General features: G+C 35.5%; 1 protein-coding gene across 1 annotated transcript in view; it reads left to right on the forward strand.

Moving 5' to 3' along the window:
- The window catches only part of LOC142348236 (uncharacterized), a 223,240-nt gene that overhangs the window by 195,602 nt on the left and 13,127 nt on the right, over window positions 1–14,511 (forward strand). The gene's annotated exons all lie outside the window — the stretch shown is intronic.

Genomic DNA, 14,511 nt, shown 5'->3' on the forward strand with positions numbered 1-14,511 from the left:
AAAGGTAACACTGGATTAAAATGCTTTTCAGCACGCAATGTTGCTTTCGTCAAGAGCTAGATTTGGTATTTCTTCCGCGGAAGTTCTTCCCACTGTTCAGATCACCACTGGATTTATATGGGATTCTAGTTTACTTCTGCGGCAAATAAGTTGTTGACTCAAATTTTAAACATATTTCGCAGAGCTGGTATCAGAGGAAGCAGCCTGAGGAGTCACCTGTCACTGAGCACCAAAGCGATTTGTGCAAGCATATCACGAGCAACTGAATCGTGACCTCTTTTTGAAACTATTTCCTTTTGGCGCCAAGAGTTTTCTTTTCAATAGAAATTGGCTTCCAGAAGATTAACCGTCGTGTTCAGTGAGAAACAAAATTTGAAATTGTGCAATCAATAACTGAGAATTTCAAGAAGTTAATGCTTGGGAACCAGAGTCTGTGAAACTCACAAATGCGTAGCGATAAAATGATAGACAGACGGCTGGTATGGTAGTTCATCTCCCAGAGAATTTTTCCCACCACGCTAATCTCAACCATTTGACCATGCAAACCTTTGCTTCACTTGGTATACCGCCTTGCTAGAAATTAGTCGTTGCTACAGAGCAGACAACAAAGGTTTCAATGGGCTTAAGCTTGTACCATAACCGACGGGTATGCAGCTTTTGCTACATGTTACAGTAGCGGAATTGCTTGCCCCTGCTCGAAGTGAGAAGGGATTGGTACCCAATGCAGGCAGGTGCACAGGCCAAAAAACAAAAAGCAACGAAAAATAAGCAACTGGACGATAATTGCTATTTGTTGATTCCTATATCTGTTGAGGTGCAAAGAGCTGCCGGATCTTCCACCAATTTTATGCTCAAAGATTTTATAAAAAGTTCTGCGATTTTAATAAAGAACCCGCAGATGCCTCTTTTATTAAACAGAGAAACTTTTTGGCGTTCCAGGTCTTTATTGGTAACCCTGAATGACAAAACATTTTTTCACTAAGTTTTCGGTTTGTAATTTTTATATTACTGTTCTGGGCTGACGGTTGACGTGGTGCGGTTAGTAGGCCAGTTAGTGGCCGTTTAGTCTTCATTTGGTTGATTACATTTTTACTTAATTTTTACCTCAACTTTCACACCCTGAGATTACTTCTAAATTCTTTACAGAGCCACTTTGTAGATCGTGGTCTCTTATTGTATCCCTTCTAATTTATTCTATTTAAAAAATTATTAATTGAGGGCCCCGATCCTCCAATTCATTACAGAATCCATAACTCTAATCCCTGACTGGAGTCCAACTACTATTGACATTCCTTCAGTATCTGATCCTTGCTTACAAATTTAACCGGCATCTGATCCTTAAAAAAACTTCCGGGTGCTTGGGCGCTTCCTTTACTCTTATATTAACATTTTGTTTTTGATCTATCTATCTGTTACTGACTGCTTGGGCGCTGTTTTACTCTCATATTTTTTATAAATTTTTCTTAACTCTCCATCTGTCACTGTTGCCCCATTTAATATTCCAAAGTTTTAATAAGGTGTTGGCACAGATTAGTTTTTTGGCTAAAAATTCGAAATTATAGCTTAATTATATAGCTTAACAGAATGGGAGATAAGAGTTCGCAATTAAAAATTGCAAAAATTTTTACTGCGAGGATCGAAACAATCAAATAAATTATTCCAAAGAGAAATAAATTCAAATAATGGCCATGAATTTTAAATGTTTTGTCTTTGTTTGTCAACCCACCATAAAGACAATAGAGACGTGACTATGACTCACAATTTTCTCATCGCAAAAAATGTGGAACGAGATTTCAAAGTCAAAAAGGTGGGTGTCGACACTTCTAAAGGATTTGACACAGTGAACTGAAATTTGCTCCTTCAGAACATGAGGGAAGTCGTTCAAAATTATGATTTGAAACTGATTCAGTAACTGCTGACGAATACCCCACTGGCTGTCGAATGTGGTAAGAAAATCGACAAAGAAATTGAAACAAACATGCTGTTCCCCGGGAGTCTAACACTCTACTTGTTCATAAAGGTGGCAATGAATGAAATTAAAAAGACTCGAAGTCCAAATTTGGAACATGATTACTGCATGTCCTCTGCAGCGAGACTGATTGATCATATAGTGTATGCATTAGACATCAATTTTTTTTAAAAAACAACAAGAACAACGACGAACTCCTCAAAAAGTTAGAGACGATGTTCAACAAGGTTCAACTGTCAGTAAACAGGGAGAAATTGTTAACAACAAAACTGAGTAGTTAGAAGCATGACTACCTGTACACAAAAAGTTGGGATCTTATCTAGACGACGAAGAATTCATTGGCAACAGAAAAAGGTCATCGAAAATAGCAATGAGTAAGTAAAAGCAAATAAAGAAAAACCAAAGAGACAAGAGCAAACTAGAGATCTATAACACCTGTGGCGGTCATTTTTAACCTACAACAGCAGTACCTGGCAAGAGCATGCAACCATTCAAAAGTTACTGGACAGAACACACAGAAGTCAAAAAAGATTGACGCTGAACATAGAATGGCCAAAAACATTAACAATGAAAATTTCCATAAAGTCACAGGAGTCAAAAATCTAGCAGAATTCATCCATAGAGGGAGAAAAACACATTGGGGAATTATCCTAAGAAGTGAGCATGCACACAAAGTTACCTACCAAAACCTCCACATAATACTAATGGAACGGAAAGGCCGAAAGGCTAATCTCTATGCGTTCTTAAAAAGATAAGTCAATTCTAAAATTTTATTTAAAATGCAACTTAAATTTATTCTATTCACAATACAAAACTTTTTGCTATATCTACCATCATCAAGTAAATTGCAATTTAATGCTGTTTCGATTACAATTAATCTGATTGAAATTCAATTAAAAAACAAAACAGAAATATCAAGGTTTTTCGGAAAGCTTTTTATTGGATTAAACAAAAGTTTCTGAAATTTCTTTTCCAATTCGTGTTTAATTTTTTTTCAAGATCGTTGAATTTAGATTTTAGATGTTCCTACTAACTTTCTACCGTTTCGGTAACGTTTTGGAACATTTCAACAATTTGGTTCACTAAAATGTAATTGTCGAACTAAGCAACTTGACAACTGTTGGCTAATAATTCAATGTCAACTACGGTACTTATCGCGCATGTTCAGCAAATGTTTCCTTTTGTGCTATATGTAGCGCTTCAAGACATAAGTTTTTATGTCACATTGAACTTACTTTTTATACGCCAAACCAATCTGCGTGATTTTCCACAACATCCGCTTACATCCTGACCTACTGGTGAGTCTTTTTTGATGCTTTTAATCCAAGTTGCTATATGACTACAAGTTTGCCCAACATGGGTGAAATTGTATCAACTTCGATTTAATTCGAATACACCGTGCGCTTTTAGATGCTGGTCAGGACTAGATTTTAATGATAGTAAACAGGTTTTTAGTATCCGTGTTATGTAGATAACTGCAAGATGCGCTATCTTTTGCGACTTTTCACTAAATCTAAATGGACTCTAACTGTTATTGTCTTTGTGTTGTGTTCATCAACGTAGATTGCCATATCCAGGAAGCCTAGTTCTTGATTTGCGTCAACTTTAAACGGTCGGAGTTTCAAATTTTTATGCAAATTTTTTGCCAGTTGAAGCAATTTATTGGGGTTTTCTTTTCTAGCGCAAATTATGTCATCTGCATATCCTTCAAATATTTTTTGTTCTCTAGTTTGCTCGTCAGTTGGTAAATCTTAACTTTAAAAGCATTTCCAAGAAACATCCCCTTTTTTCGTATTGCTCCCTACTTATATTTTGACATTTTATGTGATGCCAGCTCTCACAATTTTTGCATTCGACGTCTTTAATATTCCTAACCAATTTTTCATTACAGATGCTACATTTTCGTTGAGAATTTTTCTGTTTCTCCAAGCTCATCTCACCGTCAGTACTAAATTTTTTTTCGAAACATTTCTTCCAAATACTGTACATAAACTTGCTAAGGAAAAAACGTCTTTTTGACTGTACTAATTACCATAACTTTTAAAATAAACTTTTGTGACTGCTAGTTTGAGTACGAGCTTAAATGTAGATCTTTAAAGTTTGGGAGGGTTTGCACTGGAGAAGGGACATTGTAGAACAACTGCGATTATTTCAGAGACTGGGATATAGTTGAATAAACTTTAGATATCTAGTTGTACAATTCTTCATTCAAAGTAAGCCTCAGACTTTTAATTTTTTGACAAACATGCTGTTCCCCGGGAGTCAGTCTAACACTCTACTTGTTCATAATCTACCTCAAGGTGGCAATGAATGAAATTAAAAAGACTCGAAGTCCAAATCTGGAACATTATTACTGCTTGTCCTCTGCAGCGAGATTAATTGATCACATAGTGTAAGCATTAGACATCAATTTTATCTTTGAAAACGACAAGAACAACGACGAACTCCTCAAAAAGTTAGAGACGATGTTCAACAAGGTTCAACTGTCAGTAAACAGGGAGAAATTGTTAACAACAAAACTGAGTAGTTAGAAGCATGACTACCTGTACACAAAAAGTTGGGATCTTATCTAGACGACGAAGAATTCATTGGCAACAGAAAAAGGTCATCGAACATAGAAATGAGTAAATAAAAGCAAATATAGAAAAACATAAGAGTCAAGAGCAAACAAGAGGTCTATAACACCTGTGGCGGCCATTTTTAACCTACAACAGCAGTACCTGGCAAGAGCATGCAACCATTCAAAAGTTACTGGACAGAACACACAGAAATCAAATAAGATTGATGCTGAACATAGAATGGCCCAAAACATTAACAATGAAAATTTTTATAAGTCACAGGAGTCAAAAATCTGGCAGAATTCATCCATAGAGGGAAAAAAACACATTGGGGAATTATCCTAAGAAGTGAGCATGCACACAAAGTTACCTACCAACACCTCCACATAATACTAAAGGAACGGAAAGGCCGAAAGGGTAATCTCTATGCGTTTTTAAAAAGATAAGTCAATTCTAAAATTTTATTTAAAATGCAACTTAAATTTATTTTATTCACAATACAAAACTTTTTGCTATGTCTACTATCATCAAGTAAATTGCAATTTAATGCTGTTTCGATTACAATTAATCTGATTGAAATTCAATTAAAAAACAAAACAGAAATATCAAGGTTTTTCGGAAAACTTTTTATTGGAATAAACAAAAGTTTCTGAAATTTCTTTTCCAATTCGTGTTTAATTTTTTTTTCAAGATCGTTGAATTTAGATTTTAGATGTTCATACTAACTTTCTACCGTTTCGGTAACGTTTTGGAACATTTCAACAATTTGGTTCACTAAAATGTAATTGTCGAACTAAGCAACTTGACAACTGTTGGCTAATAAATCAATGTCAACTTCTGGCTACAGTACTTATCGCGCATGTTCAGCAAATGTTTTCTTTTGTGCTATATGTAGCGCTTCGAGACATAAGTTTTTATGTCACATTGAACTTACTTTTTATACGCCAAACCAATCTGCGTGATTTTTCACAACATCCGCCTACATCCTGACCTACTGGTGAGTCTTTTTTGATGCTTTAAATCCAAGTTGCTATATGACTACAAGTTTGCCCAACATGGGTGAAATTGTATCAACTTCGATTTAATTCGAATACACCGTGCGCTTTTAGATGCTGGTCAGGTCTAGATTTTAATGATAGTAAACAGGTTTTCAGTATCCGTGTTATGTAGATCACTGCAAGATGCGCTATCTTTTGCGACTTTTCACTAAGTCTAAATGGCCTCTAACTGTTATTGTCTTAATTTTTTGTCTGGCTGTAGGACTCGAAGTTTCGATGTTGGATCACGGCACCGTTTCAGAAGTTGAAGTCAGAGAAATGTTTAATTTTTGGTAGTAGCTTCCAGGAATAGATAAAAGAACGCGTATCGGGGTGTTTTTTTTTTGTGAACTTATGCCAACCTATACAGTCGCGCTGGTTGTGCGTCAGTGGTTCATTCTTTTTGACTTTTTTCCGAAATGAGTTCTTGTTTTTTTCATTTCAAGTCATATTCCGTTAATATTTTTTCGATTATCTTGTCATTTGTGGTTTCTCTCCTTAAAAACTGGGAGCAGTTGAGTATTTTTGTCACTTTAGATGTCTATTTTTCATGTTGTTTTCCTCATGACACAGAACCCATTAACTTTATCAAGCGTACAGATAAGAGTTCTTTCTCTTTAAGATAATTTAATTTTTTATCGACTGGTATCTGTTATATTTTGAGTGAACAATTTTGGCGGATGTCTCTACCTCAAAAAGCTTTTCTCGGCAAATACTGTTTTCTCGCATACTAATCACAAAAAGTTAATGTCTGCCGAAATGACTTCCAAAAAAATTTGTCCTCAATTGGGTGTTTTGGCCCGTAAGATAGAAATTCTCTAACGAAAACTGGTAGCTCTATTCCTTAAAATTATTCCTAATTAATTTTCCTCACTCATCATTTAACTCTATCAATTTTTTGGAATTAATCATCTGCTGACCATCACCCTTAATATCATCTAGCATCACCTGAGTTCAGATATCTTCTTCATAATTTCATTGCTTTGGGAGACTATGATGAGAAAAAGTAAAATGAGCAATAGCAGTAATTCAAGTTAAATTAGGGAGACAAATAAACATATGATTTTCCCTCTATCAGATGTTGATTTTGTTCCAATGCTGTTTTCAGTTTAGCTATGTCCAGTTTGTTCTTTTTGTCTTTATCTGCGATCTGAAGAAATGCATGTACTTCTGCTTCTTGCAGTATGTCGTCTCCAAGATCTGCGCGGACCAGTTTAAGTTCACAAACTGTAAGATATCCGTGCTTGTCGGCATGGAAGTACTTGAAAGCCATCACCAACTTCTAATCGGAAGTAAACTGTTTTTCAAGAAAAAAAATACTGAATTCTTATTTTAGTTTTTTTCCAAGTAAGATTTGCAGACCTTGTCGGGAGCAACTTTGCCGGGGGAACAAGGCAAAAACGTGAAAAAGAAATAGTTTCCAGCTCGGCTTTTAGTTATCTACGTTGGAAGGTCTTAACAGCCTGCACAGAGAAAACCTCGTGACTGGGAACACGAAATATCAGAACATCGGAAATTAAATTTTCTACACATTTTTCTAGGAAGTATTCTCTTGAGTTGCTATTCTCACGTTTTTGATTTGTTCAAAATCAGCTTCCATTCACACTTACTCCGACTAAACATTTAACATAGCCAACGTACTGCACATCAGTACCATGATTGGGAATTAGTGACAAGTAGGTCCATAATTAACAAGTTTCCTCGCTCGCAGCAGGTTTCTGTGTTGCTCTAACTTGGCTACTACCCAGTTTTGGTTTTCCTCTGCCCTTGTTGAGCAGGCTCCTCAAGTTGTCTTTATGTCGCCAACTGAATTAAAGTTTATGTGCAAAGGTTTATCACTGTCTTGGGGGAGATCACGGTACTGCTTGAGGACAAACACATATTTTTGCTTCTTCCTGGAGATTATGTGCTTCGTCCCATGGAGGACCAATATGCCAGTTGTGAGGAGGCTGTTAAATTTATATGGTGTGTTCTCCCTTTAGCAATGCACTTTCGCTTGACGCCTGAAATTATTTGCTGTCAAATACTCCAACAGATCGTTGGTGCTGCAGGGTTCTAAATGCGATCTGTTTTGGGCGTTATTGATTGCGTCATGCCAGAGTACCATATCTCTACGAAACTATTCGATCTGATTTTGGCACCCACAGGTTACAAGCCCTGATTGATGGAGCTAACGAAAGAATATTTTGATGTTAATATGATAACCATTAGATTTAATTTGATATGACACATTGTAAAAATATCGACGTGCATGTGTTGAGTGCAAGCAATATGCACCAAATAAGCTCTGGGGAAGAAACAGAATAGATCAGTTTTTAGTGGTTTTGTTTTTTGAAAAGCGGTTTTTTTCTATTTAACGGTTTTGTTTGTTATAGGAACCTCATACGGCAGAAAAATTTCTGTTGTTTTATATTTTCAGTAGTGAAACTATTTTTTCAGCGTCTACAGCATAATTTTAGAAGCAAAAATGCCGTTATTCTGTACCGGGTTATCATTTTAACATCAAAATATTAACATCAGAAGTTCATGTTTCGAGCACTGATGAAAGCCTTCGGAGCAGAGATAAGTAATTACCAATACGGATTCCGAACGAAACGTTCTGTTGTTGTTCAATTACTCTACAGCTTGACCCAAATCTACAAAATGATTGGATCTGCACATTGCGTGAATTTTCTTGTCCTATTTGACTTTTCGAAAGCCTTCGATAAGATCAAACACAGCCAGCTCCTACGGAAATTACTACAACTTGATTTGTGTGAGGGAGTATTTGAATTAGTACGTGACTACTTAAGCGGTAGAACCCAAAAAGTTAAAATCAACAATGTTAAAAGCGAACCCCTCGTGATCACAGCAGGCGTCCCCCAAGGATCTGTCCTTGGCCCGCTCCTATTCTTGATATACATAAATGACCTTCCCAATGTTGTTTTTTCTTCACTTGCCCTGCTCTTTGCAGATGATCTCAAGGTGATATTCAACGGAGATGACACCTCAGTACAGAAGCTACAGCAGGACATAAATAACTTACACTATTGGAGTGCTCAAAATCATCTGATGTTCAATAGTAAGAAATGCTCTGTAACCGAATTCAAAGTTGGAAATCGACCAAAGACTCTGGACCAGATGCAGTTCATGCTTGGTAATAACCCGATTGAAAGTAAGGACCTCGTTAAAGATGTTGGTCTGATTGTAAATCGGCATCTAAACTGGGGAGACCATGCTAAACACCGAGTCGGCAAAGCAGTGAAGTCACTGTTCCTTCTGCGACGAAACACTTCTATGGCTTTACCACAGGAATCAAAAGTACACTTGTATAGAACCATTCTTTCACCAATCCTGCTCTTCTCATCGGAATGCTGGGAACTTAGAAAATCTGAATACCAGATCATGGAATCCTTCCACAAGAAAGCAATGAGATGGATCTGCGGGAGTATTGACTACAAGGACGCTATTTTAAACACGAATCTACTACCACCACTTTATTTTAAAGTATTGAAAGATTTGTTGATGTTTAGTAGCCTTCTGAGCGGCAAGTATGATGTGGAATTCTCAGAAGTCCGAGTTGTTGGAGAGGACAGAAGGAAAAGAGTGGCACTCCCAGTGGCCAAATATGAGGTTCAGAGATTGAACTTCTGGTACCGAACGGGGTTCCGAGTGAACGTCATCCAGAAAGTGATGGACTTCTTCTGTGAGCAGCAACTGAAGAGGAAACTCATTGAATACATGTGGAGCTATTTGGAAAGGAACTGTAATGAGCAGAATCCTTGCACATGGACATTCATTTGTATCTGTGAAAACTGTCGTGCACATCCTAGAACCTAACAGCGGGAATAACATCCCAGTGGCATATCCACGAAGTCATAATAATAATAATAATAAATCCGGTTCTCGGAACGTTTCAATTATACTGTGCCAATTAATATAACAATCATGTTTCAACCTTTTCCTTGGAAGTGATAACATAACATAGTTTTGTTCACTGTCACATTACTCAATGAAAAAGTGAGAATGTTTTGGCGTAAACTTTTCAGTACATGCAAGTTTTATCTAAACAGTTGATTTCTGGTAAACATTGAGTTCCCTAAGAGAATGCAGTAGGACCTTGATTTGGATCTATTCTGTTTTGGCCCCCAGCTTAGTGGATTTACATTTTTTACGCCCCAGGCGCAAGTGCTATTTTCTTACATAGTAACGTGCTAAAACACACGGGTGTGGGGCGAAACAGAATAGATCCCTTAATTTCTGTAACATATTTTGACCCTAATTGTCTTTAAAAATATTCAACAACAAAATTCTGATTGTTCAACTCGACATCGAAATGTTTAGTTATGGATTTGACTTATTCTTTGTCAATTGGCGTTTGAAAATGCTCCCGGTGTACGTCACTTGAGAGTCGAAGTAAGCTCAAAACTAAACTTTCTGAGGCGCAACGCACCATATAGTGTTCTTTTCTGATTTGGCCCCCAGCTTAGTGGATTTACATTTTTACGCCCCAGGCGCAAGTGCTATTTTCTTACATAGTAACGTGCTAAAACACACGGGTGTGGGGCGAAACAGAATAGATCCCTTAATTTCTGTAACATATTTTGACCCTAATTGTCTTTAAAAATATTCAACAACAAAATTCTGATTGTTCAACTCGACATCGAAATGTTTAGTTATGGATTTGACTTATTCTTTGTCAATTGGCGTTTGAAAATGCTCCCGGTGTACGTCACTTGAGAGTCGAAGTAAGCTCAAAACTAAACTTTCTGAGGCGCAACGCACCATATAGTGTTCTTTTCTGAAGGAATAAGCTGCTTATACATATCCGTGGCTTTGTCGGTGATGCATTAAGCTCCATTTGAGAGCCCATCAATCGCTTTATTGCGTGAAGCAGTTTCAATATTTGGCTTGTTCGATGTGCTGAACAGATCTTTTGTTGATGCTCTGAAGATTTTGGCGTCTGCCAATAGCCTAACAAGTATTCCGAACTGATGTTATTCTCTTTCCAAATATCTTGAATGTAATTTATGACGTAGACTTCGATCTTGACTTCAGCAGTGGATTAAGACGTGCTCCTGATTACGATTCCTTGTCATTGAACACAATAAAGTCAGGCGGGCATTTTCTGGTTAGAACACAAAAATTTGGAAATTTGATTGAAAATGTTCCTCTAACAATGCTATCGATATTTCTAAGCTTGGCAGCTTCTTATTTTGATTTAAGGAATACTTGCAGTTTGTACCTCTATTGTATGTGTAAATATCGCCGTTCGTAATTACTTTTTAATAGCCGCACAGCGATAGCTGGGGCTATTATTGGCCTTATCTTGGTTTTTTTTACAATTCAAAGAATTTGAATTGTATTGGTGCGCTGTGTTTTTACGACTCGAAGAGGAGTATTGGAGAATTCCTTTTTTTAATCAATTTTATTGGAGTGATTTTTAAAGCGGGAAATGAAAAGCGTGAAAAAATTTGGAGTGATTTTGTTGCTGAACAAAAGAGAAGAGCGGAGCGAAAAGAGAGTGGTTTTTTGTTCATACCGCTGATTTTGAGAGAGCGAGAAATTGATGTGTGAAAAAATTTTCTCTGAGCGAGCGAAATTTTTTTGTTCACGTGCGGCTTTTAAAAGCAGTTTTTTTTTGCAATTTTTCTTGTTTATGAGGTTTGATTATGATATTGTATTGGATTTGGGCTCGTTTTGATAGGAATTGAAGGTTTCAAGTAGTTAATTTGAGTTTTATGCAAATTTGGAGGTTTTTGATCAGTTTTGCTGATTTTTCGACGAAATTTAATTTATTTTGGCCTTTTGTTTTGTTTTACTACTTTAAGTGCAATTTGCATAGAAGCTCGTTACCCAAGAAATATCAGGGATACAAATTGATTCCAATTTTGTTGGTATAAAACTTCTTTTTCTGATGAAAAATGACAGAAAAATTGAGAATTTTTTAACCACTTTTTTTAAATTTTTTGCTTTTTTTCGTTTTTTCAATCGTAGACATTTTTTTTAAACTTGTTATGACTTGCCCATTATTTCGCGAGCATTTCATTGCTCTATTTGCTCAAAGTAACTTTATTGGGCTTTATTTTTTCTTGTAAAATTTAAAAAACACCTTACTTTTTCTCGTTTTTTTTTGTTCAATTTGGTTTTAATTGTTGTTTCTATTCTTCCCCATCCTTTGATAGCATTTGCGGAGTTTTCTAGTGGAAGTCAGTTGTTGTAGCTCTTTTGGATGTCTCTCATTTTGATTGATATTAGTTTCGAGTTGTTTTTGTTAAAGAAAATCGAGTAAATCAGAGCAAATTTTGGTCACTTTTTGTCTTTTTTCTAAGTTTTTTGCCTATTTCTTCCAATTTAATGTTTTTATTGGTAACTCTTTCTCAATAAGGAGAATTTTTGTAGGTGTTGATACTATGAATTTGCACTTGAAGCCTTAGCAGGTCTAAGGTTTTCATTTAAACAAATTATACAAAACTCTAATTCGTTAAAGAGTTTTTCTTAGTCTTTTTTAAGTTTGTTGTTTAACGTTTCTCTGCAAGTACTAGGTGGGCGATTGATATAGCCAAATATATAACTAATTGATTTCTATGAGTTATGGAAGGGAAGCTGCATGTTATCTTTTTGTAGAGAATTTTGTTTCGATTTTTAGAGAATATTATTTTTTGATTTTGTCCTTTGTCAAGTTTCCAATTCTCCAGTCTTTTCTTTGTGAAATGGTTACACTGTCTGTCGATTGGTAATATGCGTGTGATGCATCTGATTAGTGAGAATAGTCAGATTTCTACTTCGAGTCGTTTCCGGAATTCTTCCGGCTATGTTTTTTTTTTTAAGATGCGTTCACACATTTTTCAATGACTTTGATCTTTCAAAACGGGATAAACAGGTAAAGCCCAGCGGGCATTAAGTTTCATTAGAGGCCCAAAATGTGTTTTAGTAGTCCTTAAAGTGCGTATAGTGGTGCAGCTGCTGGGATGGCCTTAATTTAAGGTTGAAAGGTCATTTTTAGGAGTTTTTCGGCTCAAAATGGTGCAATTTTTCATGTTTTTTGTGATTTTTTGAGATTTTTGTTATTAGTCTTAGGTTGAAGTTTTTAAAAGCTCATGAAGGCCTTTTGCGAGACAAATTTGCTTGTTATGACCATTGTATGAGCTATATGTCGTGGTACTACATACACAAACACACAAAATGATCCTAATTTTTGGGTTTTTTTTTCAGGTTTTTTGAAAGTTTTTGTCATTTTTTGATTTTTTTAGCCCTAGGTGTCACGAAACCTCGTCTAGGGTTTGATGATAGATTACTGCACAGTTTCTAGTGGTAATGGAACGGTTTTCAACTTTTTGACATCATGAATTTTAGCATTTTTTGACAAATGTTGCAAATTTTTACATATTTATTGTCATCATTCAAGTTGTTTGAGTGCCAGGGGCAAGAAAACCTCATTAGGAGTTGGATAATAAGTTACTGAAAATTTTTTAGTTGCCATGGAATAGGTTTCAACTTTTAAATATCACTAATTTTAGCAATTTTTTTGAACAAATTTGCTTTTTTTTCAGGTTTTTGAAAATTTTCATTTTTTTTAGTTTTTGCAGTATCAGGGACCAGGCAATCTCCTCGGAAGTTTTTTAATACGGCAGTACATAAATTCTAGTAACAATTGAATGCTTTTTAACTTTTTAATGTCTCGAATTTTAGCATTTTTTTTGATAAGATCTGCAATTTTTTGATGTTTCCTAAAGTTTTTGTCAGTTTTCGATATTCGTTCAGTCTCAAGTGCAAGAAAACCTATTCCACGTTCTGATAAAAAGTTACTTCATGGTTTTTAGTTTCAATGGATTTGTTTTCAACAATTTAAGTTTTCGACTTTTAAAAATTTTTGATAGAATTTGCGATTTTTTTCAAGTTTTTTAAACATTTGTATTTTATTTATTTTTTCTTGCCTTAGTAGCCAGGTAACCGCATCCAGGGTTTGACAGTATGTTATTAATTAGTTGCTAGGGGGCAATTGAATGGCTTTCAACATTTTAATAGAACGAATTTCTGTTTTTTGAAGTTTGAAATTTTTTCCAAAAGTTATTGCCTATCGATCTATGAGCCAATGAGTTTTTTAAGGCTTGGAATTGGGTTACTGGACAGCCTCTAGAGACACAGAAATGATTCTGAAGATATTTATATCACGATTTTCAGCAACATTTCCTTATAATTTGCAATTGATTTCTTTTAACTTTTTAGTCATTTTCGAGTTAATCGATCTTCAAGGGCCAATGAATATTTTTCAGTTCTTGCTGATATAATACTGGACCAATTTCAGAAACAAAACTTGGTTATAACATGTATTTCCTATAACAAAATAGGAAATAGGTTTTTTTAAAGGGAAAAAATTTTGCCTTGGGTTTAAAAACTTCAAGAGTTTTAGCAATGAGTATATTTTTGTTTAGGTTTGATTCTTTTAGTTTCTCAATTTTGTTTGTGTTCTGGCTGGCATTGTTCAATTGATCTGCTTGTAAGGGTACGTCTGAGTTTTTCATTCATTCTTTGAATTGTATTTCAGGACTTGTCCTGCTATGTTTTTTTATTTCGTCGTCATGATTTTTGTTACGACCATATGACGTCACAGCGACTGTTTGTTCATTCGTTCATGCAATTTCAATTGAATTGCATGTGTGACGTCATTTTTCGCTCTTAGTGGAGCGAGTTTTTTTGTTCATGCGCGTGATTAAATTTTTGGTCACACTTGGACTTACCTCACTCTCAAAAATGACTTCCTCACTTTGAAATTGACTTTTATTTACTTTAATTCAAAGAGATAAGGTCAAATGGGTGTGTGTCACTCTAAATGAAGGTTATTTGAGATCAGCTAATAGAGGCAGCAATAACTTATACATATTTTAAATCAAAATATAACAGATCAGCCTTCAATGAAAAGACGAATTTTTTTGGTCTGTTTTTTTTTAGACTGCCGATCTACGAA

The sequence above is a fragment of the Convolutriloba macropyga genome, chromosome 10 (genome assembly GCF_964194025.1).
Source record: "Convolutriloba macropyga chromosome 10, txConMacr16.3, whole genome shotgun sequence".
In the NCBI taxonomy this organism is placed as follows: domain Eukaryota; kingdom Metazoa; phylum Xenacoelomorpha; order Acoela; family Convolutidae; genus Convolutriloba; species Convolutriloba macropyga.